Genomic DNA, 27,190 nt, shown 5'->3' on the forward strand with positions numbered 1-27,190 from the left:
TTCCCATGTATCAGCCAAGGGCTGAATTTCACAGCAAGAAGAATTTGAGAACTATCAGTGAGGCTAACAAGTTGCTGTTGCTGTGTTTTATTTTTCTTTCTTTTTCTTTCCTCTTTTTTTTTTTTTTAGAATCTTATGATCAAATCTTATGAAATCACTCATTACAGAAAAATAGAAATAAAGGTGGTAAAGCCCATTGTGTCTATTGGCAAGCTACCAGCACGAACTACTGTAAGATGATTCAAAAGGATGGGCAGGGGACAGCGCCTACCTAAGCTGTCATGCATTATTAATCTGTCTCTGAAACTGTAATTACCTTCTCATTTTGTCTCTCCAAGCTTGCAAACAACTGCACTTAGCCTTCTTGTCTGTGGATGAATTAGCGATCATTTCATACTGTGGTTTGCAGTCTGTTACTACATTAGAGTTCACATTTGAAACTCCCTCGAACTTATAAGTACATCCAAAATTATAACAGATGTGAGGTACTCTCTACCCCCTGTCTGGATGACAGCTTCAGGGGGTGTTTCCTGGAACCTCACTTTACCAGCTCAATTACCAGATTAACTTAGAACATTTCTGGATTATTTTATTTGCAAGGTGAAACAAGTCGGATACTTGAAATATTTTTTCTTCAATTATTGTATAAAAAGTTACACAGAACATAAAATCAGTTTTGACTACTAAAGATTTTTTAAATAAATGGGTAGAGAGCATAAGTAATGAATGAGTGAGAAATACAACTATTCAGCCACTGTTTATGAAACAGTAAGCTTTTATATTTTTAAACAACAATTACTATTTTATAATAATAAAGCATATTTAAAGGGATCTCATGAAGGAGAGATAAACATATGCAAAAACTCAGAACTATAATAAAGGATGTGCTGGCAGAGGTTCTAGATAAAATATTTGTACACAACGTATTTTCCTTTCTCCTATAATTCAATTCATAGTATTACCAACCCAGTCAGTTCAATCAGTGGTAAACTAAATATGTATTTTCCAGTGAATTATTTCCAGACATCAACTGTTACTTCCCATGGAAATCCTAATAAAAATGCCTGAAATGCATTATCTGACATTTTAGTGGATCAGTAAGTAGCTTGTCAATTGCGGCTCTAAAATCTTTACATGGTATGGATTTTGGCTTTATGTTCCAAATTCTTGACTTTTTACAGAATGATTTACATCTCCCTGCAGCTATTTAGCAAGGGATGTCTAAAAAATCAAGTTCAATTATAAATAACAGTTTCTGTTACACATCTACACTGCATTATAAAAAGCTAGCAATTGAATAGTTCTGCACTTAATATTGATAAATAATGTCTCAGACTTGCTAAGTCAGCAATGCCTATAGCTGAGGAAAAAAGAGCTGACCACATGAGCTTGAAAATCCTCTCTCTTAATCACACTAAGCCTTATTAATACAAGGATAAAGAATTTAGCAAAGCTTGGCCAGGTTTCCCTCTAAAATATTAAGATAAATGTTTTTTAAGCAAATGCTTTTGTCATGTACTCGGTGGACATCTTTTGCAAAAACTCATGGATCTTTTGATATTGCAGCATCTATTTATTAGTACAGAAATTCAGCTTATTACCATCTAAGGCATACAACACTAAAACCCAAAGAGATCCGAGATCTTAATATTATTGTTAAAATGCAAATTATATTGTTTTCTCTTTATGGGTTTTTGAAAATTATTACTTAGAACATCTATTTGAAGGTTCTTCCATTCATTCAATCGCTCATCAAATATGTATAGAATAATGGTTACAATTTAAACACTAGATGGAAACAAGGTAGATAGCCTCAGCTCTCATGCACTTAACCAAATAATAGACTTTACACTAATTTAAGCTAAGAATTAACTACAATTATAACAATGGCTCCAAAGAGAAAAGAGAAACTGCTATAAAAGTACATTATATTTGGTTCTAACAGAACCTACAGAATCAGAGAATAACCCCTCTGAGGAAATAACTGATAGAATAGAGAAGGTAGCCGGAGATCGGGATGGCAGGACACACACAGCCTTTATTGGAAGGAAGAGTACCCCTGCTGGCTGCTTCCATAGAGAGGGGCGGAAGGGAGCGAGCATAGGGGGAACAAGCACCTTTAAGAATAAGAGACGGGGCTTAGGGCACTCAGCACACGCTGATTGGTGATTAGGGGTCTAGAGACTTAAGAATCGGGGGATTAGGGTATTTGGCAGGTGCTGATTGGTGGTTCAGAGCTCAGGAAAGTCTGGCAGCAGGTGGGGTTTAAATCTGTCCATCAACTGGAGGAAGGGAGGATCTATCGGTAACATTTAAGCTGGAATATGAAGAGGGGGAGAGGATTGGTCAAGAGAATGGTTGAAGAAATTAAAATTATAACAAAAGCAGATAGAACCACAGGTGCAACAAATAAATAAAATAGAACTACAAAGAGCTTGAAAGAAATTGACGACATCAACAAAATTGAGAGAAGCTTAATATTTTATGGAAGATAAGAGAAATACGATTATGTTGGAGACAGAGCAAGGCCAAACAGGATATTCTATGTAGATTGTTAGACTATAGACTCCAACCAGAGTTTATAACGGACTTTATGTTTCTACCAACCGGTAGAAACATAATCTTTATTAAAACTAAAGCAACTTTTTATTTTTATTTTTTTGTTTGTTAAATAATTTGAAAGGAATTGTGGTCAGATATTCGTTTTCTAAATATTTATGTTCTATTTATTCAAGAAGGTACATACATAGAATTAAAAGCCTAAATAGTTAACGCCCAAAGCACTCAAAGGATCACAGCAAAAATGTTATACAACATCATACATTAAATGTTCCAGTTTTTCCTAAAGATAAATCCCCTTTACTCTTTTAGGAATTTTACCTTTGAAACAAAAGTGTCAAGAAAAGCCAAAGTAGTATTTATCAGCGATGCATACTTTTGTAACTGAAACCTTAAGTATAATGACAGAAATGGCAGTATGATGAAGAGTATGTCCCAGGAATTAAAACACATTCACATCTCAAAAGATGAGGCGAGAATTTTTTTTATTTATTGTATGACTTCATTTTTTTTCTTTATTTTTTTGAAAATCACTTTTTTAAGACTTTTTTTCAATTTAATTTTCTTGTTTCAAGTATTACAAATAGTAGTATATATGTCTCCACTATTTCCAACAAGCTCAAACGGAAACTCCATTAAATATTTGATCAGTTTGTAAACGACCAGCATGTACCCTTTGCAACCATGAATACAAACAACTTGATGACAGTTGAAGGCCATGACAGACCCATAACAAAGATCATGCATGGTAAAATTATGCAGTGTTGGCACATCCTAACTGCGTGTAAAAATAAAAGTGATGAAAACACAGAACAGCAAAGGAGAGCTAAAGTTAGTTATAAAATAAGCTGTGTTTGGGAGACATCATTGGTGGCTGACTGAGGAGGTTACAAACTAACACTCAACTCAGACTATTTCATATATAAAATGACGATTTCTCAATAGCCTAGGCCAATCTGTCAACCCATAATAAACTGATTTTATATTGTACAAAATAAGCAAAGAGGACACACATTAACTATTGACCTTGCTGCTAAACACCCCTAAAAAATGATTTTAAGACTGAATGTAAAGGGGTAGGTCAGAAGAGTATTCTCCAAGGCAGGTGAGGAGGGAGTTTGGAGAATGCACTTGCATGAATTTTTAAGATAAATTAAAAATAAATTGGATGATTGCCTTTCATTGAACTAAGTTACAGAACTGGAATCATTTAAATGGGTAAATATTTTGATTCATGTCTTTCTATAAACAAAGCAAGGTCTTGGTGAATTATATGCCTCTTCTCTCACTTTGCTAGAATTTTAGGTTAAAGTATGAGAGCCCTCCTATAATCCTGGGAATTGATTGACTCTTCTCTAAGGAGAAGAAATACAGCATTCACAAAGAGAGTTTATCAATACACAACCCCTTGTAGGAAGAAAGTTCAGTTATTAGATAACTTATAGATATTTTTCTCAGTTGAGAAAATTAATAAATACACTTCTAAACCATTATCAACATAGATTTTAAAATCTCTCACCATGTCTCACTGATAATAATATGAACACATATTTTGAACATGTCAGGTTTAGGAAATATTCACTTTTTAAAATTTTATTGATTGATTGTTTTTTTGTGTTTTTTGTTTGTTTGTTTGTTTGTTTCTAGAGAGAGAAAAAGAAAAGGGGAGATAGAGAGGGACAATGATTTGTTGTTCTATTTATTTATGCATTTATTGTTTGTTGATTCTTTTATGTTCCCTGATGAGGGAATTGAACCCACAGCACTGGCTTATCAGTATGATACTTTAACCAACTGAGCTACCCAGCCAGGGTCTATAATTCACTTTAAATGCAAAAAATAATCAATGATTATTACGTGCATCTGATTTCACAGGAAGAAAAAATTCAAGGACAAGGTATATTTCTGGCTTGGTCAATAGATAGGTTATTAGCATTTCTAATACTAGTATAATTAAATGAATATGCAGAGCTTACCCTTCTGAGACAGCTGTCACTCCACTGATTCCATTTAACTTGAGCTGATTAGTTTGTTTAGTCAGATGACCAGGTTTTTGCCAATGACTTTAAAAGTATCTCTCCAAAATCCTCACGTTCCACCAAATGCAATACATTTTCTGAGATAGAGTCTGCTGTGATCAGATGACCATTCTGAGAATCCCTGCCTTCAAGGAACTCCAAGTCTTTTTGTCAGATCATTATTAGATTTTGAAAACATAGCTTATATGTCTAACTTTTGAAATACTCTTTCAATAATGAGGCTTCACCAACTATAAGATCTACTACCAGAACTCTGCAGGTGGCCTACTCAAAACTTGGGACATATTCAAAATAAAATATCCATTCACTAAGACACCTGGATTGCAAATAATACTAACATATCTATAATCTTAATATGCAAAAAACCTCTGTGTATTTTACTTAAATGAGGCTCATAATAACCATGTTTGGTCAGTTTTGTTATTAAGACATTTTATGAAGGAGGCTCAGATTAGCTAAATGCCATGTCATCTACAATAGATACTGAGCATTAAAATTAGTACTTAGGTCAGGGAGGTCCTAGAGTCCAAATCTAGGTACTTTCTTCATCTCCAAGCTACTATTCAGTGCAAAAGAGAGAGACAGGTGCTCCAGAACACTGCTTCTCGAACTTAAATATGCACCAAATCACTTGAGGGGCTTGTTGACATGCAGATCATGACTCCTATAGATCTGGGGTGGAGCCTGAGATGTCAATTCCTAACAAACTTTCAGGTCTTGCTAATACTGCTGGGACCACCTAGCCACATTTTAGCATGCAAGGACAATGCACAATAGATAATCAGAAATATTTATGTTATACTTACGCAGCACTTAAATCTCTGTTCTAACCATACTTCTTTTTCTTTTGGGGGGGAAAATACGTTCTGATTAAGTACCTATTGCTTTATTGATTTTTGTAAGTTATATATAATTTCATCCTTATGATCTTCATAAACCATACTAAGTTATGTTTATCCCATTATTAAAAAGAGAGGTGTCAATAAAGGAGAAAATGCACACTGCTACATAATATCATACATTTATTTTTGCATTGCTTAAATTCCTTGCTACTCTGAAATATTTATTATAAGGAACTCAAAGCAAAGTAATGGCACACTGAAGAAAATCTTCATTTCTGAGCACATCAAATAATCATCAAACATTTTTAAACATATAAAACTCCTAAATGAGTATATTGTTCTCAACCAAAGAGATTAATCTCAGATTCTATAATAATAGTAAATTGTTGTCAGATTTTCCAGCATAATGGTTAAAGGAAAATACCAGCCTACGTAAAAATTCAACTAATACCCCGCTCTCATAATACATTAAGTATACATTTCATTAATTTAACTGGGAAGAGCAAATATGAAATTCACAACCTAGCATGTGATAATTTTTATGCATCAGGCAGAAACTGCTTTAAGATAATTTTCTTTTCACATTGAGGAAAATTTCAGGGCAAATATCCCAAAAGTTTGTTCAAAGCTTGAATTTTATACATATTTCTTCCCTTTCTATAAATGTTCTCATTTCTCTAAGCTAAAAACACAAAACAAAGCAAAATGAGAAAGTAATTGACCATGTTTGGGGAAAAAAATTAACTCTTAGTTCAAATAAAGTGGTCAGCTAGGCTCAGCAATTTTTGTGTTCACTAATAAAAAAACTCCCAGATAACTCAGGTAAAATGATAAGATCCACAAAGGAAGCCCCTATGCTTACTTGGTCAATTAGAAATCTGAATATGCACAGAGTTGAGGATATATGTGTGAGGCATTTACTTGATCTTCTCATGAAAAAAATAGCTTATTAATTAAACAAAGTTCAAAGTACCCTCATTTTAAAGAACTTAGAATGAAATATTCTTAAATATGTTAATGAAGGCAAATCTCAAATTTAAATTTTGATGCTGTTATTTTTAGTAGATCGCATAAGAAAATCCCGCCAAACACAAAATAGTTACTTTGATAATGCCACAAGCTTCAATATCTGTCTATAGAAAATCAGTTTACAATGGTAGTATGGAGCTTCTGGTGTTAGAATAATAAATTTCCTTCGTAGAGTTTAAATTTCCCATTACTGGCTTATATACTAACCATTAAAGACAAATTCAACTTGTATCACTGAAATTATCTTAGCTCAGACTGTCTTTGCTCATATCCATTCCTAAGGAATCACAACTTATTCCCCATCCACTCTTCATTTTCAAATTATATCTCATTTTGGTCTTATTAGCATATTTATTATAAAAGTAAAATAATAATTTTTGAAACTTGAGGAAATGTGAAAAAGCATGAAGGAAAAAAAACACTTGTGAACTTTATTATCAGAAGAATATCACTTTCACTCTTTGTAAGTATGTGTGTGTGAGTCTGTGCTTGTATATGTTAGAATATTTCTAAATAGTAACAAGCATTCTATACTCGCAACATTCTTTTTTTATTTTACCTTAAAACGTATTCAGGCAAATTTCCCATCCATTCAATCTAAAATTTCTTTGAAATACAATATAACTATGGAAATTCAAAACATCAATAAGTGCTATGGTATGAAAAATACATGCACATCTGACAACCTAGGTTCAAATAACCCCAGAGTTTTCTGATGATTGTAGATACTGTTTAACTAGTTTGAATGAATAATTGCTGATTCTCTACTAGGCCATTTGGTAGATATTGAAATCATAACCTGCATATACATATGTTATATAAGCATATTACTGATCTACGTAATAAAAGAGTAACATGCTAATTGACTGTACCTTTGCAACACCCACCAGATAGGTGTCAATCAGGAGTTAGTATGAAAATAAACCAAACAATGATGGCGGGTTAATTTGCATACATGGACGCTGAGCAGCCAGGGACAGGGCAGGACCCATGCACCGTCACCATGGTGATAACAGAGGTTTTCTACACCACCCCAGCTGCTTTGGGCCTCTAGGCAGTGTGGGAAGGTGGAAAGCCAGCTTGGGCCAGAGCAAAGGCGGTGCCAGCAGCCAGGGGAAGGAGGCCCATTCTTACATGAATCTTCATGCATTGGGCCTCTAGAATATTATAAAGATCTAAAATATATATATAAAGATATTATATATAGATGTATAGAGATATTGCTCTATATAAAGATAGCATGTTATTATTCTCTAATTCTCATAACTTAGTAAATAAAAAAACCATACTTATTTTCATTTGGCACTAATATGTTCCTTTTCCCTAATATAAAATACTATCCTCATAAAAGTTGATTTATCTGAAACAGCCAGGTCATTTATCACTCCGTGGGTTAACTCAAAGCTGTAATATAAATCATTATAAAATGTGCATGTATCTACACATTATACTCTATCATTTACTAATCATTTATGATAACTGGAATTATGTCCAGGCCTTAAATTTATATGCACTTGATAGAATTAATGAAGTCAACTGTATTTTGCACTAATCTCTATTATATATCATATATCATGCCAATATGATGGACAAATGTAACAAACTGTAGAGTTCTCATATAAAATAAATATTATTAAAACATTTGTTATAACTTTAAGGAGAACAAAAACATTCCATTGGCCAAACCTCAGGAAATTTACAAAAGGTGAAGCTTGAAACTATTTTTTCCCTTTCCAAACCTCATGAGAAAGGATTTACAATAAAAGAACCAGTCCTGTGTGTTTTTCCCCCTGTTATTTATGTCAATACATGAATATCTAGTGCTCAAACCAATACCAAGCTTGTCCAGAGTGCCCACTGATGACTGTCGGATAGTCTCAGGGCTCCTGCAGAGACTCAGTGCCATTCTTCAATATCCCTTGGAAGAATGACTCTTGAGTTCTTGCAACCAGAAACAAATTACTTTATAGCCGCAATTTCTGGAGTCTTGATTATAACAGTTTCCTGCCACTGAGCTGAAATAGAGGAAAAGACATCTACATTCCCTAATGCAAGCTTTCTGTCTCTATAGATCAGCTTCCATTTTAAAAACTAAACAACCCTAACTAAAAGAGAAACTACGTAATTGGTCCTACACGGATTAAGGAAAAAGATAGAAGTCCTGAAGAATATTAAGAGCCGGACATATTCATCAGTGACTCAGTAAGAACATGAATGTGGTTACAATAAAAATGTAAACAGTGTGGGTGGGCTTTGGGTCCAGCCATGAAGAAAGCTCGCCAGGACCTTGCTATGGAACCATTAGCAGTAGCCAGCTAGCTTGAGAGGAGGCTGTCAGTGAGGGTTTCAAGAAGAGAGGCCAGCCCCTAACTAGCCTATATAATAAAGGTTAATATGCAAATCAACCAAATGTCAGAACAATGGGTCACTATGATGTGCACTGACAACCAGGGGTCAGACACTCAACACAGTAGCTGCCCCCTAGTGGTCAGTGCACTCCCACAGGGTGAGTGCCACTCAGCTAGAAGCCCTGAGCCAGGCTCATGGCTGGTGAGCGTAGTGCTCCCTGTGGGGAGTGGGCCTAAGCCATCAGTCGGACATCCCCTCAAGGGCTCCCAGACTGCAAAAGGATGCAGGCCAGGCTGAGGGACCACCTGAGTGCATGAATTTCACGCACCGGGCCTCTAGTTTAAATGAAAGTTAGCTTCTCTGGTTTCAGAGCTGAGAATCCTACCACTGCAGAGCAGAGGCAAATCATCCCTTCTGCGCTGAAATCCTGATGCACAGGCTGTTTTTTGCCACTTGGCTATGAGCGGTTTGTTTGCAGTGAGAGATGATTCATAAACAAATTGCTGCTCAGAATGAAGCAGAGTTGCATCTGCATTCCTGCTCTTGAGTTCTACATTATGCTTCCAGAATCCTCTATGCTTATAGAAAAATTCCCCCTTTTTACTAATTAGTCCAAATTGAGTTTCACTAACTTGCAATCAGAGAGTCCTAACCCATCATACAATCAACAGACATAAACATCTTTTTAAAGTTCATCATGTATATTTCTCTCAAGAAATTATCTCTCTTTCTCTCTCATATATATACTTCCTGTTTTTATGACATATTGAATGAAGAATGGCCCCTACTTGAAAAACCATGAATCCACTTTCATTCAACATTTATGTTTAAACTTAAATCAGTTCTTTTGTTCAAGGAATTATACAGTTTATAATTTAATTCCATTTAATCATCTCGGACATATTTATTGAGCTCTTTCAATGTGTAAGGTAGTGGGCAAAGAAGAGAAAAGGATACAAAGGATTACATAGCTTCAGAGTAGTTAATTACCCAGTAGGAGAAATTAAAAATATAAACAGAAACAGACACATTTCCTTTATTCTATAGTGCATCTATTTTTCACATTTTAAAATCAGGGCATGTCTTGTGATGCTTGGATGCATTTATTGTGGGAGTGCTTCTTTGTTCCCCTTGAAAAACTGCTATTAAATCTACACGGTGCTCCTAATCACCTAGTATGTTTTAGAAGGGAGGCAATACAATATTAACTAGTATGTGATAACTAACATGTGTGATATTAGGAGAGTTAAGATTCTCACCAGCTGACACATATGAGAAGACATCAGAGCTGGGTCTAGAAGAGGAGACACGACATTTAACAAGGAACCCCTATGAATCCTATATAATAAAAGGCTAATATGCAAATCGACCGAAAGGCAGAAGGACTGGTTGCTATGACATACACTGACCACCAGGGGGCATATGCTCAATGCAGGAGCTGTCCCGCAGGTGGTCAGTGTGCTCCTATCAGGGAGCACCGTTCAACCAGAAGCCAGGCTAACAGCTGGCTAGCACAGTGGCAGTGGAGGGCGTCTCTCCCACCACCGCGGCAGCACTAAGGATGTCCAACTGACAGCCCCGAGAGCTCCTGTACTGCAAGCGGGCACAGGCCTGGCTGAGGGACCCCTTGAGTGCACACATTTTGTGCACCAGGCCTCTAGCCTATAATAAAAACTGTTATAATTCTGACAAGAGGACTATGTGGAAGGAATTACCTTAATTTTCATGATCATAAAACTGGCACTCAGATCAGTGAGGAGAAAAAAGAAAATCCTTGCATGTTCACACTGAGATGTCTCTAAATTGCTGCATCCACTCTTTTCAGAAGTCAGTAAGGAGGGAATTCTTACTGTCCTTACTGCATGTACTATGTAATGTGTGCTACATGCCGTATTTCAAATCCTTTAAAGACAGTAAGACTCAATCGGCAGTCCTAACATTATCGCCACTCTATAGATGGGGACACTGAGGTCTTGAGACATAAAGTAAGTTTCCCAGATCACACAACTAAGTTTCCCAAGGTCACACAACTAAAAGTGACAGAGCTGGAGGGACTGAAAATCCCAGCCGTCTGGCAAAGGGGTCTGCTCTTCACCACTCTCAGGACCACATAAAGCACTTCCTCCCGAACCTCTGACTACCTGATTAAAAACCACAGTCCCTGAATCTTGATTTCCCTTACCCAACTGTACAACTGACAGATTTACGAGGCAAATAATGTATGGCTACCTCTGAGCAATCTCCTTAGAGGCAGAGGTGTCTGCCTGTTTTGTGCACTGATGCATCTGAGCCTGGATTTACGCCTAGCACAAGATAGGAGTTCAATAGATCATTTGTTGAATAGATAAATGAATGATTTTTTTTATTTATTTTTTTTAACGAAAAGGAGATGAGAGGGTGTGCTACACGAGTGCACGGTAATTAGAGAAAAGCAGGCAGAGCCCTGCCTGTTGTGTTCTGAAACACGGATCAGCGTGGACTGCCTAAGGCGTCAAGTGGAAGCCAGAGGAATCAGCTTGAGCCTCCCAGAAAGGGAGGTGAAGCCACCCACCAGGGCTCCGAGGCACCAGCTTCTGCTCCCTCACATTTCCATTGCAGCTTATTCAGCAACAGACACCGGCGAGGAGGCTAAAGAGACATCAAAGTAGCTGTGTGGCTCATATTTTCCCTTCCTTTGGCAGCGATTTGCTCTCTATTTGCTGCTGACACGACAATTTTAGCGACTTAATGATACAATTGTTTCTGAAAACGATCCAGAAACAGACACCCTCAGCTTAATTTAATTGGCTGCCCTGATGAAGCAGAAGCTGCTGTTTTCTAATTTCATGTTAGAGGGGTGTAGGATACAGAGAGGCCGGGAGAGAGAGAACATTTACTTCCATTAAAAAATAAAAAAAATGAAAAAGGTAAAAATCATCAGGGAGAGACATGAGGCTCAGCCTCAGTAATTAAAGTCGCTACTCCACGCTGTCCACTAGGCCACCTATGAAGATCACTGGATCCCCACACAGACTTTGCTGTGATTATTTATCCTCCAATGCAACCTGCCTCTTAGTCAATGGGATTTGCTTGCCATAGGAGTGCTCCATTTCTTCATGTCAAGTTAACTCTGAAGCGGTTTGCTCTCCCTAATAAATCTTAGCAAGAAGCACGATGCTGTACTACATGCCCGATCCTTTCTCCCGCACAGTATCACGGTTCCTGGGCTTGCTGTGCAATCAGCTCCTGCATCTGTGCATGTGACCAGACCTTGCTGCCTTCTCAATGCTCAAGCTGATGCAGTCACACTGATATTTTCTGTTAGTGCAAAAAATGCCCCTCTGTTGTGTCTGAGCCCCTTTGGATGCTGAGTATTCGATGGAGAAGATAGGAGAGGTTGCAGGTGTATAAGAGAATTTTTATTGTAGTCCAAGTAACTGTTGCTATGACAGGAACTATTAGACTAAGTTCTTCAAAGCAAAGTAGCCTCCAACATAGGAGCTATACAGGAGCCTTCCTTAGAGCTACAACCTCACTGAGCAGCTGCCTCCAAACCAGCTGACTGCTGGTCAGCCACATACTTTCATTCCAAATCAGACAAAAGAGGCTTCTTTCCAAATAGTGGCCTCATTGCTTGGGCTACAGAAGGCATGCTTGCACAATGTACACAGTCAGATAGCTGCGTCCTTGCTTCTGGCATCTGCATATAACAACGTAGCCTTGAGCATTCTGATTAAGATTCCCACACTCAGAGTGGCCTTGAACATCCTCAGCACTCTAGACAGGGCCCCCACACCCTCTTTCTACCAAATGCTACAGAGATCATATCAAAGTTGATATGTCTTTCTGGTCTTCATTTTTAACATACAAAATGAAATACTAGCTTTCTAAACAAGCCAATTTACATGGTGATAAACAAAAAACAAACAAACAAACAAAAAAACATGATTAGTACACAAAATAGTGTTATTGATGCTCATGTGCTACAGCTAAGCATTGTACACAAAAGTCAGTGTGAATGACTTCAGATGATTGGTATTTAGCAGGTTCCTCTTCCTAACAAACTAACTTTCTCAAATGTACATAAGAAAGTTCCATGGAGCCCGGTGAGTGTTGCTCAGTGGTTGAATGTTGGACACCAATGAACCAGGAGGTCAGAGCACATTTCTGGGTTGCAGGCTCAATCCTTAGTAGGGGGAGTGCAAGAGGCAGCTGATCAATAATTCTCTCTCATCATTCATGTTTTATCCTTCTCTCCTCCCTTCTTCTCTCTGAAATCAATAAAAACATATATATATTTAAAAATCCATGGAAATATAATGGGTAAGCATAAATAAACAAGTGCTCCACTCAGCAAAAGGCTAGCGGGGCATCATTCCTTGTTCTTGTTCTGGTTTTGTTTTGCTTTTGTTTTTGCCTTTGTAATTAAAATAAGTATACGCAATGCTAACTAAATGTTGTGGAATTCTAACCAATATTAAGCCAAAAATAGGGAAAGCCAAAGCTGAATCCCAGAATCTGGATGGAAGGAGATGAGTAAGCAGTCAGAGAAAAGAAAAATCAGAACACTTTTGGGACAGCACTAGTATAATGTGGTGCCCAGCGTCATCACGGGAAGGGAAAGTGATTGAAGGATCATGTGTGGGAGGTTAGTTTGGGCCAGGACATGGGACATACAACTTTAATTACCGTATTTTTCGGACCATAAGACGCACTTTTTTTCCCCCCAGAAGTGGGGGGAAAAAGTTCCTGCGTCTTATGGTCCAAATATAGCCTACACATATACTTTAAAAAAAAAAGTTTTTTTACTTGCCCGGCTCTGTGTGGTCTCTGTGTGCTTGCCCGGCTCTAAAATGGTTCTAAATGCTGCTGTTTACTTTACAGGGTTGATTACATGTGTTTATGACTGTGATGTTGGGTTTTAATGCACATAAAATATTTTAGGACACTATTTGTTTCAGAATCTTTTTTTCTTCATTTCCCTTCTCTAAAAACTGGTGCGTCTTATGGTCCAGAGCGTCTTATGGTCTGAAAAATACGGTATGTTCTGTGGGTGAAAAGAAATACATGCTAACCTGACAAGCTCAGAGAAGGCCTATGTGGCAGCTCTGCTAACTCAGAAACCTAAAGTAACCACAAAAGGTGGTCTGAAATTAAAGTTTTTGAATGAAAAGCTGTTCATGGCAGGTAACCTTGTCCTAGGCTAGAGTTTTCCCTGACAAAAGTTTATCTTTACCTTAATTGACCTCGTCTCTTTTGCATAAACCATAACATATCTTTGGAATGTCAGGGTAACTCCCCCTCTTCAAGACCCCCTCAGGGCACAACCAATGCACCTGGCAGAGACTATAAATCCTCTCAGGGTTACTGTTATCATGTTAATAGCTGACTGTTAACTATCCTGTCCCCACCTATGTAAAAAATGTACTAGTTAGTATGTATCTACCTCCTTACTTTTCATCCAATCCCAGAGATCCCCAGCCCCTTTACTTTCTCCCATCTCCCTAATCTATCTCATGTAAGCCATTTACATCTTCTCTTTTGATTGCAATGTGTAAAATAAGATGCAAAACCACCACTCTCTGGAGCACTATCTCAGTTTGTTGAGGTTTTCTTTCTAGTAACTGTCCATAGTTTGGCTCAAGTAAACCCACAAACATTCTCTACATGTTTGAATGTTTCTTAAATTGACAGTCCACTGGCCAAAATTCAGTCACAGTAAGTACTAAACAAGGAGAGAAACTGGAGTCAATGGGCATGAGTGCACCAATAGTTATAAAAAAAAAATTATGTCCAGACCACTTTTATGTCTGTTCCAGATGATAGGAACTTTAAAACAAAATTTTTAAAGCAAAAAAGAGGGAGGAGGAAAAAGAGGAGGAGGAGGAGGAGGAAGAAGAGGAAGAGGAGGAGGAGGAGGAGAAGAAAGGAAGAATGAAAAAAGAAAAGAAAGTTTTCTTTTTATTAGTGACAAAAAAAAAATGTTGGCAAATAACTATAGGGTAGTAGATGACAAGAGCTATATCAGAAACCAGACACTAAGGCATTAAGGGTGTGGGTGAATGAGTCTCAACAATGATAACAGAAAAGTGATATTAGAACCAGACTATAAAGGACAATGGGAGCTTTGGAATTTGGAGATAGAGATGAGTGTCATTCTCTATAGAAACAGAGATGAAATGTTGCCTGGTGTGTGTAGGAAATGGACTCCTGTGATCCATCTCCAGCAAGTTCAGCTTTTGCTGGAACTGACTGAATTTCCCCAAGACAAACAGAATGTAGGGAGGAGGGAAGAGGAACAAAGAACTATGCAGGTGAGCCAACATGGTGGAAATCCCCAAGGCATGTGTCTCTCAGCTAGACAGGAGAGGTAGAGACATCTAGAAAGGCCTTAGCCTAGTTTTTTTCAAATGGTCCAATGGGAGACAGCAAGACCTTGGAGATGTATGAGGAAACAGGTGACCTCATAGTACTCAGCAAAGGAGGATCCGGAGGAGGGACTACATTAATAGACTATATTTCCTGCCCCAAGTGTGTGCCTTACAATGGAAGCCCACGTTTGAGAATGTATTAAAAGTCTAATTTTCACCATACTTATATTTCTGAGTTCATCATTTGAAATGTGGACAGGTGAGCCATTTCTCACATGTGCAATTAAAAAACTATTTTAGTCCAGGAAGTTTGGAATGGAGGATATCCATTCAAGAGCAAAGTTAGGGAGCCATTTTCCCAAGTAGGGAAGGTGAATTAATTAATGGCTTGCAAGTGCATCAGCAAATACAGGCAACTACTGAACTTCACTAGAATATTTAATTCTTTTAAAAAACAAGCCTCACTCATTTGTGGATAATAAAGATCATTATAAACTGATGAACCAAAAGATAGATATAGAGACAGTAAAGCAACAAGCAGATTGTCAAATTTCAGTGGGGAAGGGAGGAGGATCTGGGGTAGATAATACATCAACCGAAGGACTTGTATACATGCATATAAGTACAACCAATGGACATAAAACTCTGGAAAGGGAGGGGATGTGTGGGAGGGAGGGAGGGGGGCCAAAAAAATCAATAAAATATGTAAAAATAAATAAATAAATAAATAAATAAATAAATGGTTTAAAAAAAAAAAAGAGTTCCTTCTTTTTCAATTTTATATTTTTAAAACTTAGTGCCCAATTTTTGGTTTAATAAATATGGGGGGAAAGTATTGTATTAAAAATTATTTTTAAATCTATTTAATAAGTGCCATTTTAAAAACAGAATCCAACCTCAAAGCATATTATATGTGTATGCATTTTATTATAAATTCAAATAAAATTTTAATCAAAAGATTCTTAAAAACAGGGTTAGAAATATAGATTAATAGAAATAGATATACTACCAAAATAACATGCTTTACTTTTCTTAATGTCATATTCCAAGAGGATTTAGATACAATTCCAAACTTGAATAGAAAATGTATGTGTAAAATATCAGGCACATTATAAGTGAATAAGCAAATTCATACCATTTTTAACATGCAGAAGTTGTTAACATAAATTCTGCCAACATAAATATAAACAAGACTTTATATATATATATTCAAGAAACCAAAAATTTTTCATGTAATTAAAATAGTATGAAGTCAGCAAACTTTTTAACAATATTTAACTTATATATGCTTATGTGTCAGAAAATTTATATACTTTAATTTATGTATTACCTAGAATAACTTTATAACTCTATGAGTTAGATGTTTTTACAGGGGAAGAAACTGAGGCACAGAAACATTTGAAAAGTTAAATAAGGTCATACAAATAATAAATGGTGAAACCTATGATATTATGCATATCATGTTTCCCTATAATCTATATTCTTATCTGTGTGCAAAACTGTCTCTCATAATATAATGTTATATTTTATATTTTTTTAAAAGTTTTTTAAACAATCCTTTTTCTTTAAACTTTTTATAGTAATATAAAATTAATTTATCATCTTGGGAAACAAAGCAAATATTTTCCCTCATTTCTCTATATCAGATATTATAGACTTGGGATATACGTTTTATCTCTATCCTATGAAACTCATTCTATTTTTAGCCCAAAGACCAATTTAAAAAAAGAAAACTATACAAAACTATACATGGAATATCACTGGGTCTTGCTTACAGTATCACAGTCATAACAAGAAACAAGGCTGAAAACATTATGTTCAATTCTCAGAACAATGGGCTGCCAGGAGTCAGTCTCTGCATAAACTCATCTTTTTGGCTAATGTATAATATTCAAACAGAGGACTGATTCTTCAGAAAATTGCCGAAAATCTAATGATAAGTATGTGTCCATACCAATGTAACCTTTAACTGATAGACTACATTCACAAATAGACAAGTGAAACAGGCAAAAGAACTGTTAGTTACAAGCCGATAATACACTAGTCGCTCAACAAATAATATTTTTGTGTACCAGACACAATCTTATTGATATTCATTGCTCACATCAAACCCTAACAAGGTTGGCCTATTTTGACTTTTATTACGTTTATAATAAAGGTGTAGAACCACTTTCCTTTCTCAACCAAAACATCTAACTTGCCTTTTCATTGCAAGTAACTAGCCAAACAAAATACCAAATGGCATATGTTGAATTGACTTGAATAGACCCTCCGTCAAAGCGCTGCCTTCTCAGTTCACTTGTGTATTAGTTTGAAAAAAAAAAAAAAAAAAAAAAGGATCTCAAATGGCAATGGCATTGCCTTTGAGAGGGATAATCCATGTTTGGAACAGGGGGAATAATTTTGTTTTTCTCTAGGAAAACATAACAGACATCCAATATTTGGCAGATACATCACATAAAGGCAAATTAATATAAATTAAATGAAGTGCATTCCTAAAGGGGTCTGGAATCAAAAATGTAATGCAAAACAGAAAAAAATAATTCTGAATAAAGTTCCAGAGGTATGGATTCAAATGAGCAGGAAGACAGCAAATTGTTCAGTGTGTAGCTGCAGTACTTGAGAGATCATAGTTAGGAAGTAGCAAGGTGTGGGGTGCTATTGCTCAGGTTCATTAATGGGTGCATTTAATTCCTGGGAGAGGAAGGGTTCTAAAATGATGAAAGTGTTGAGTGTTTAAAATGGAATTAAGAGCAGAAGTTGCTCTGTATTGCCTCTAACAAGAGGATATGGAGCTTTCAGATCTCTCCCCTCCCTATATTGGTGTGCAAATCCAGCAGTTAACCTTTATGATGGGAAATAATTCTTAATTTGCGTAAGGGGCTTTTTATTGCTATTGTTCCTTTGTTATCCCAGCAAAATGCTTTAAGCTACTTCCTACTTGTTTATGCCCCTCAGGAGGAAAACCAGTATCCCTTACTTTTCCCCTTCCTCCATCTGAGGACAATATTAGGTAAACAGGGATTTCAAAGCATAGGGCAAGTTTTCATTCAGAAAGGTTTCTCCTCTAAGACAGGGTTTAATAATAATAATAATAATAATAATAATAATAAATAATAATAATAATAAACAACTGTCATGACATCCATCTTCTCCCTTACATAAGAGGAATTTTCAAGGTGGACAGGCAATTAAAACAAAATTTATGCAATATACAGATGATGTACTTTAGAATTGCATACTCAAAACCTACATAATTTTATTAATCAATATCAACCAAATAAATCTAAGAAATAAACTAATCTGCTGTTAAAAAATTTACTTATTTATTCAACAAATACTTATCAAGAAAAGGTCAATGGGAGGAAAATGAATACTGGATCTATGGAATTTTACGTTCATTTCTTTGAGGCAAGCCTGACCTAAGACCTGGTACAAGAGGTCAGCAACATTTTTTTCCTCAAGGTTACTATAGAAGTCTGAGTAACTACAGCTACTGGGGAAGAGAGATATTATCTTTAACAGATAAAAATTAAGTAGGGATGGTTGCCATTATTCTTATTATTTTTAATATACTTGCTCCTTGGTCTACTCACTTCCAACTTTTTACCCATGCAGTCTACCAGCATAATGCTATCATAATTTTTCCAAGACACAGTTCTGACTATAGCATTGTACACATGAGAGCAATAAACAAACACAAAATAATAATGAAAGGCCAACTCCATCAATGACCAGTTATTCTTGATATGGTAAAATATATTTTTTTAGACCAGACGTCAAAGATTTCTACTAATAAACCCTAGTCCAGCTTTTTGAAATAGTGCTTCACCTCTTATCATATCTGATTTAGCGTATCCCTATTGGTAAAGTACCCCTGCTCATATTCCATGCTTCTCATACTCTCCTCTTGAAAGAAAATTTTACCCAACCCCACACTTTTTTTAAAACTCTCATTCTATTTATCTTGATAAGTCATCGATCTCTAGCAGTAATATCATTATGTATATGTGTTGCCAATATTTTCCCACCCATTTACAGGTATCATTATAGCTAATGTCTTCATAAGAAGAAGCTTGTAAAGAAATGCTAGTTGAGAGTCAATAGCAAGAGCATATCAATCTTTACAGTGTCCAGACCCAAATTGACTGCCAATACTCAAGTTTTCTCTTAGCACCTTGAAGCATACACTGTTCATGCAATAGGTTGTACTGTGAAGGCAACCTGAGCTAAGCAGCCTAAGTCTGTGTTCAGTCAACCTGCATCCTGATGCATATGCTTTTAAGCCTCAATCCCCTCTCCCTTGTGCCCTAGCCTTAGCAAATCTTGTTTCCCTGAACACTTAACTTATAGAGACCATAAACCATGCACAGCCCCCACAGGAGGGTTGACTGCTGACAACAGCCAAGGCCATTGGTTATAATTTCACTTCCTCCTTACAACCATCATAGGGGCCACAAAAGCCCAGGAAAAAGCCCTGGGGCTGGGAAACAAAGAATTTAGGGCTATATAATACAAAGCCCCACTGCACTCAGGCTCAGCTTTGGGAACAGATTTCCCTGAGCCAGGGAGGTGCTCTTGCAATGAAGTGCCTTATCTGGATCTTCCAAGTGCCTGGTTGTCTGTCCTCCTGCTGCCTAGGAATTCTGTGGTAACAGCACCTCATTTGTTCAGAATGATGTCCTATTTGCATTGATCCCTATCTTAAGTGCAGAATGTCATAGTACAAAAAAATGGGGATCTTGAAATCATAGAAATTTAGAATTGAAATGAAACCTGACATTAAATTGGTCTATGTACTAGGACAAGCTATATCAACCATCTTAGAGCTTCAGCTTATTTCTAAAATAGGGATAAAGCCATCTCACAACATTTTTGCGAAGATTAAATGGGATGACTCATAGGAAGCTCCTAAGGCACGGACAGCCTTCAAATGAATGCCAGCTTTCTTCTTTTGTCACACTGTCTCATGAACTACATTCTTTCTTCCTAAAAAGAACACCCTGTACCTCATTTTCTAAGTATATTCCAAAGTGTACAGCAGAAGTGAGCACAGGGGACGTACAATTAGTGTCACTGACCACAGGTGGTCTAATCAGGGATGAAAAGAGAGGTTCACACAGAATTTGCAACATGGTGCCTGAGATGAGAAGCCGTTATTATGCAATGGGTAAAGCTTGAGCCCAACACCTTGCTCTATGTCAGCAGACATTACTTACTAGTAGTGGGACTTTGAGACAGGTCCTTTACTTCTCCGATTCTCCATTTCTTCGCCTGCAAAAATGAGGACATTGGACTAGAACCAGGACTTTTAACTTAATTAATTAATATAATTATTGGCACATTTATTATGTAAATTGAATATTATGGAAGTAAAAAAAAAAAAAAAGCGTGGAAAGCAGAGCTACTCTGGATGATACAAAGAGGAAGTTTAGGACTCTGCCTGTACACCAGACTACACCTGGTTTGAGTCTAGACAGGGATCTTCAGAGGAGTCATCGAGAATTGTGATAGCTATTCAGTGACATGGTCCTACTCAAAGAAAACGAAAAATTTTATCTCATTCATCCATGGAGGGATGTTTCCAAATCTTTGCTTCCATATCTTTGCTATTGTGAAAAATGCTGAAATGATCATAAGAGTCCAAGTATCTCTTCAAGATACTGATTTTGTGTCCTGTAAATATACATCTGTAAATATGAGGAAACTCCATACTGTTTTCCATAATGACAGATGAATGCATAAAGACAATGTGACCACACAGACATGCACACTCACACACACCCACACACACACACACACACACACACACACACACACAACACACAAATATTATTCAGCCTTAAAAAAAAGAGAGAAGAAGGAAATCCTGCCCCTGTGACAACATGGTTAAGCCTAAAAACTTAATGCTAAGTGAAATAAGCCAGAAGCTTATTTCTAATCCACTCATCTGCTGATGGGCACTTAGGTTGTTTTCAAATCTTAGCTATGTTAAATTGTGCTGCTATGAACATAGGGGTACATATGTCCTTTCTGAATGGTGTTTCTGGTTCGTTGGGATATATTCCTATAAGTGGGATCACTGGGTCAAAATTGAGATACATTTTTAATTTTTTGAGGAAACTCTATGCTGTTTTCCATAGTGGCTGTACCAGTCAGCATTCCCACCAACAGTGCATGAGGGTTCCTTTTTCTCCACATCCTCTCCAGCACTTCATTTGTCATTTGTTGATTTGTTGAAGATAGCCATTCTAACAGGTGTGAAATGGTATCATCGTTGTTTTGATTTGCATCTCTTGGGTGTTTAGTGACTTTGAGCATGTTTTCATATGATTCTCAGCCTTCTGTATGTCAGCTTTGGAAAGGTGTCTATTCAAGTCTTTTGGCCATTTTCTTTTAATTGGGTCATTTACCTTCCTTTTGTTAAGCTGTATGAATTCCCTATAAATTTTGGAGATTAGACCCTTATTGGATATAACATTGGTAAATATATTCTCTCATGCAGTGGGCTTTCTTGTTGTTTTGTTGATGGTCTCTTTTGCTGTGCAGAAGCTTTTAATTTTGATGTAGTCCCATTTATTTATTTTCTCCTTAGTTTCCATTGCTGTAAAGATATTGCTATGATATATGTCTGATATTTTGTTGCCTATGGATTCTTCTAAGATTTTTATGGTCTACTTAAACATATCCAATTGTACTTCTCAAAAATTAAATTAAGTCATACAGCCTTTTTAATTTGGGGGAGAAAAATTAAATGTCAAACTTTAAGCCACATTTAATATTCACTGAATATTTCCAAAAATTTATTTGAAGCTACCAAAGGTATATCTTATGATGTATGGACCTATCTCTAGCCTACATGAAGAAAAAAATATCATGGTTTATGTAAAGTAATACAACTAACAAATGAGATTGTTCAGATATTGATGTTTTGTGTTTTAAAGACCATATTGAGCACAAATATCATATAGGTGAGCTCTCTTTACTAGTATACTTTCAATATCACATAGTATGCGTCAAAGTTACCACAATATTGCAGAATGGCCAGTAGGTGCCAAAATCTGGCAAGAAGTTATATAAGAAATTAAACATGTACTTTGGAGTAGGGTAAAAACAAAATTAAACATTTAAATATATGAATCTGAGAAATTTACTTATCCTCTCTAAGCTGTAGCTTATTTGTGAAATGCAAATAACAATATTGGCCTTCCTTGCTTTTGTGTATGTGTTCTGTGGTTCAAGTATTATCTGTGCAAGAAAGCATTAGATCATATATTAAGTGCTTAATAAATACTAGTTCCTTTTTCCTTCTCCTCTTATGCAATTTCATATATCCAGTAATGGTGGTCAGCATAAAACGTGAAGCAATGCTAGCAACTCAACTTTTTAATGATCTCTTTCACAGTGGTTTCTAACTTTCTAACCTTTAGAGGCTGTTAAAATAAAGTCAAATAAGATACTGCTGTGGCATAAGTGAATGCCTGGATCAATAAATTCTGGTTGTTGGAATAAATTGCAATTAAAGGGGTAGTGCTTGATTGCTTGACAGTAGGTAGTCTTTCTGGCCCACATAAACTCAAGTATCGGTCTGATTTATAAGCTAATTAGTATGGACTTCACATGCACTTTATTGGGAGACCATCACACCATATTGAGTTTTGTCCACAACATGTGTGTGCCTTTCACTTTGTTCTGTGTCATTTATATGTGACAAATCCTCTATACTTGTTTACTTTGCTTACTAAAAAATGCAGTCAGATCCAAAACACACACACACACACACACACACACACAAAAAAAGAAACCACACACACACACACACACACACACAAAAGAATGCAGTCATCATGTTAATAAGGTAGAATATAGAAGACATTTAAGATGTTTATAATTAAGCATTCTAGTACTCTAAAAATTTCAGTATATCTACTGGCCTTTTTTATTCCTATTTTTAATTTTTAACAAAAATATACATCTATTAATAACTAAAGGCAAAAAATAGTAAAGAAGGATGATTATTACTAAATCTTTGCATTAGTAGAAAAAAGCATGTGAACAATTAATTTATAGTCTAGAAAAACACAGGATAGGTATATTTCATGCCAATTTATTTGAATAATCCATTATAAAGCCAACTTTTATCTTCAAATAAAGAAGTATACTTACCTAAAGTATAATTTTCCTATTCAATGTGAATGTGGTATTTTACAGGTAATAAATTCCAACATATGCCTGCATAATTATCTAGTGAAATGGGACATTCATAGACTAAAGCAAAGGAATTAAGTAGCCTTTGGGTTATAAATTCCATTAAGGCACATGATGTGTGTGTATTTTCTTCCACTAGGTATTTACTCACTAGTATATTTCTTACTAAAATGTAAATAAATTTTAAAAAATTAAGAATAGCACTATTCCTCAAAATGAGAATGATGCTTTATTTTAAAACAGTCATAATATATATATATTATGACTGTTTTAAAATAAAGCATCATTCTCATTTAAATAGCTCTACCCCCACATGTCTTGTAAATGCCATAATTTTTATTTTTTAAAAAAAACAAGCAAAACTCAAAATTATGTAAAGATTCCCTCATGCAATGCATGAGGGAATCTTTACATAATTTTGTCCCATATGATGTTAGGTATTTATTTTAGGTGCTGTTAGCCCAGTAAACCCTTCGTCATACTTATTATAGTACAATTATGTAATTTTCTGTTTCTGAGCCCTACTTGCCTTTCTCTACCTCTTCTAGAAAGTTTTGTAAAGATTAAAGCAAAAAGACTTCTTTGTTTCTTCCTTCCTTCCTTCCTTTTTATTTTTGCACACTGATGAATTTCAATCACCTACCAGAGTTCCTAATTCATAGCTACTGCTCAATAATTATTTTTTGGATAAAGAAATTGATCAAAATTATTATCATTTATAAATAATCAGAATATATTTCTGACTTTAATTTACTCATGAAAACATATCTTGTTAACTTTGAGTACTCTTTTAATAGCTTTTCTAATTACAATAATAAAAAAACTATATTACATTAAAACAATTTTTAAAAAGCAGTATAAAACATTAGAATCAATGACAGGATTTTAAAGAACAAAATTAAAAATTAGTAGAAATCTTTGAAAAGACAAATTAGAAACAAATTCCATTTCTTAGCTCTTAGTTCATGTAATCTATATATATATAAAAGGCTAATATGCAAAATGTCTTCTTGGGAGTTCCACAGGGTGACCGGGAGTTTGATCACTTGTTATAATGTGTGATTACTGGGGTGGGGGAGTACGATCGCCAGGCCTAGGGACCCTACCTGTGCAGGAATTTCATGCTCCAGGCCTCTATTCTGAAATAAGAACTTGTTCTTCTCAAGAACAAAATATTTGTCTATCGAGCTGGTTATTTCCAGGACTCAACAATATGTGGTTTGCTATGAGGATTTGATTCATGTTTTAAATGCATCAATCAATTAGTCAATTACCTGATCCAGAATGTCTAAAATTTAACAATTGTGTAAAATATCAGAAAAACAAAATAAAGATTGAACAAAATATAAAAATATATGATATAGTAATTTAAAGTAATATGGCAAAGAGTACATGTGCTGTAGTTTTGTGATGATATTATTCTAAACTACTAAACTACAAATGATGTTAGAAGACCAGAAATATAAAATGTAGGTGAACAGATAGATTTTAAAAATTCCTTAAGGAGCCATTATCCCTTTCTATTCTAAATTTAGTGTCACAGGATTAGAGTTGAAGATAGTATTTGAGAGCATCTTTTTTGCCCACCCCAGTAGGCTGATCTGATAAAAGAGAGGCAGCATCTTGTGTTCCTCTCCTTGGGTTACATTTGCTGAAGTCAATAGTAGAACAGGGTGCACAGGTGTCGGTCAGAAAGCAAGAGGCACTACAATTCCACAGGATGTGCATTCTTAGAGAGGCCTGATGGTGACAGTTGCACTCTGACTGCACTTGGGTATGTCCATCTGTCTGATTATCAATTTGTTTGTGATCTTGCAATAGAATGTTAGTTTTGTGTCCTGCATTTGATGTCATTAAAATAAAGAAAACTTTGAAATATTTATAGGTGGTCAAATCCTATCCAAGGGGGAAAGACAATTGTCCTCTTTCTCCTCACTGCTCCTCCCTCCACTTTCATTCTCTTGAGCTGCAGACACCTCCCCCTCCCCCCACTCCTACCCATTTACATTTTGCTTCTCTTTCTTGCTCCTGCCTCTCTTTATACTTCATTGCCTTTCATTGGGGCTAGTCCAGACCAGTCCTGCTTTTCATGAGTGCATTCTGTTTTTTTTCTACAGGTTTATTATTCAATTACTTTTTATAAGGCAATATTAAGACCAGTCTGAGCTTCAAATAGTAAATTATTTAAAATTGGCAATCACAGATGCCTGTGATCCTCTTTCTTAACGTGAAATGTTATCTAGATTTTTATGAGCACCACTTAATTTTAGGCAAAGGAGTGCTAGAAAATAGTGTTAGGGGTATAGAATAGAACCCAACTGATTTAAAACAGAAATGATGAGCACAGGCTACAAGTGCTAAAATACTGCCCCATGCATAGCATTCATTACCACAGTCACATTTCTTTCCCTCTGAGCAATAATAGGGCCTGTGAATCTTCCTCAATAATAGGCTCTTGGTCAGCTATATCACCCAAGATAAAGCTTTTTATCCCTTACTAAAAATATACTTTTTCACACACGCTATTGAAAAACAAAAAGTAGCTTGCCCCTTTATTTGCATATAGCATGTGGCCCATTATTTCTTCAGTTTCAAAATTTCTTTAATTTTTTTCTATCAATAAGAGTGCAATGCAATTACTGGAATGTGGAAACGCATAAATATAGATGGGCATCTATTCATACAAGTATGCACACATGCACACGAACACGCTCAAATACACCCCTACTCACACATATTTTCTAGTTCTAACCCCAGTCCCTGGAGATAAATTATTTTAGCTCACACTGTAATCTATGTTCCCATCTATAATTTCTAAATAAATAAATTGCTAAATAGTAATATTCACACTTACACTCAAATGCATATATATATGTAAACCCCTGTTTGACATACTATAAATTAATTTCCATATTCTTTAATATATTTAGAGTGTCTTTTGGATGGGTCATTGATTTAGAAATTAATTTATGACTTTTCAAATATGAAACAGTGTAAATGGTCATTTTCCTTTAGTAATATATGTTGAAATGAGGATTAATTTTAAGATAATCATGTAGAAGTGATCAAATTAAATAGAAAAAAAAAAATGAGTCATCATTGGCCGGCAGAAAACTTGCCCACTAAAGATGTCAATGTTCTAAATCCCAGGAGCCATAAGTATGTTTGGCAAAGGAGGGATTAGGTTGTAGATGGAACTAAGTTTCTATCTAATATGCTGGGCCAGTGTTGCTCAGTGGTTAAGCATGAACCAGGTGGTCACAGGTTCAATTCTCAGTCACGGTACATGTCTTGGTTGCTGGCTCAATCCCCAGAAAGGTGTGTATAGGAGGCAGCCAATCAAAGATTCTCTCTCATCAATGATGTTTCTATCTTTTCCTCTCCCTTTCTGTCTCTGAAATCAATACAAACATATAAAAATAATGGCTAATCAGCTGACTTGAGGTGGTGGAGAGGATCCTGGATTATTCAGGTTTGCCCAATGTAATCAGTCATAAGGGTCCTTTTAGGTGAGAAAGAGAGACAGGAGTATGTGAGTCTGAGTGATGTGCTCTAGCAATGACTCTACCAGCCACTGCCATAATTGGCTTTGAAGTCAGAACTGTACCTCTGAAAAGCAGGCAGCCTGTAGAAACTGGAAGAGAAGGAAACAGATTTCCCCTAGAGCTCCCAGAAAGAAATACAGCAACACTGTGAACATTTGTGTATAAGTTTTTGTGAACATAGTTTTTTATTTCTCATTTGGGGCCCAGTGCATGAATTCATTCACCCTTAAAGGAACTGTGGGCTGCGAGGCTGCAGTGGACACAGGGGC

The 27,190-nt window shown here is 36.0% G+C and overlaps 1 long non-coding RNA gene across 1 annotated transcript in view; it reads right to left on the bottom strand.

Moving 5' to 3' along the window:
- Window positions 1-20,442, bottom strand: part of LOC118716572 — a 742,455-nt gene extending 722,013 nt beyond the window's left edge. Inside the window, exon 1 of the long non-coding RNA XR_004987199.2 lies at window positions 20,388-20,442. This is a non-coding gene — a long non-coding RNA (uncharacterized LOC118716572). The remainder of the gene's footprint in view (window positions 1-20,387) is intronic.
- Window positions 20,443-27,190: the final 6,748 nt, after the last annotated feature.

The sequence above is a fragment of the Pipistrellus kuhlii genome, unplaced genomic scaffold (assembly GCF_014108245.1).
Source record: "Pipistrellus kuhlii isolate mPipKuh1 unplaced genomic scaffold, mPipKuh1.p scaffold_m20_p_12, whole genome shotgun sequence".
In the NCBI taxonomy this organism is placed as follows: Eukaryota; Metazoa; Chordata; class Mammalia; order Chiroptera; family Vespertilionidae; genus Pipistrellus; species Pipistrellus kuhlii.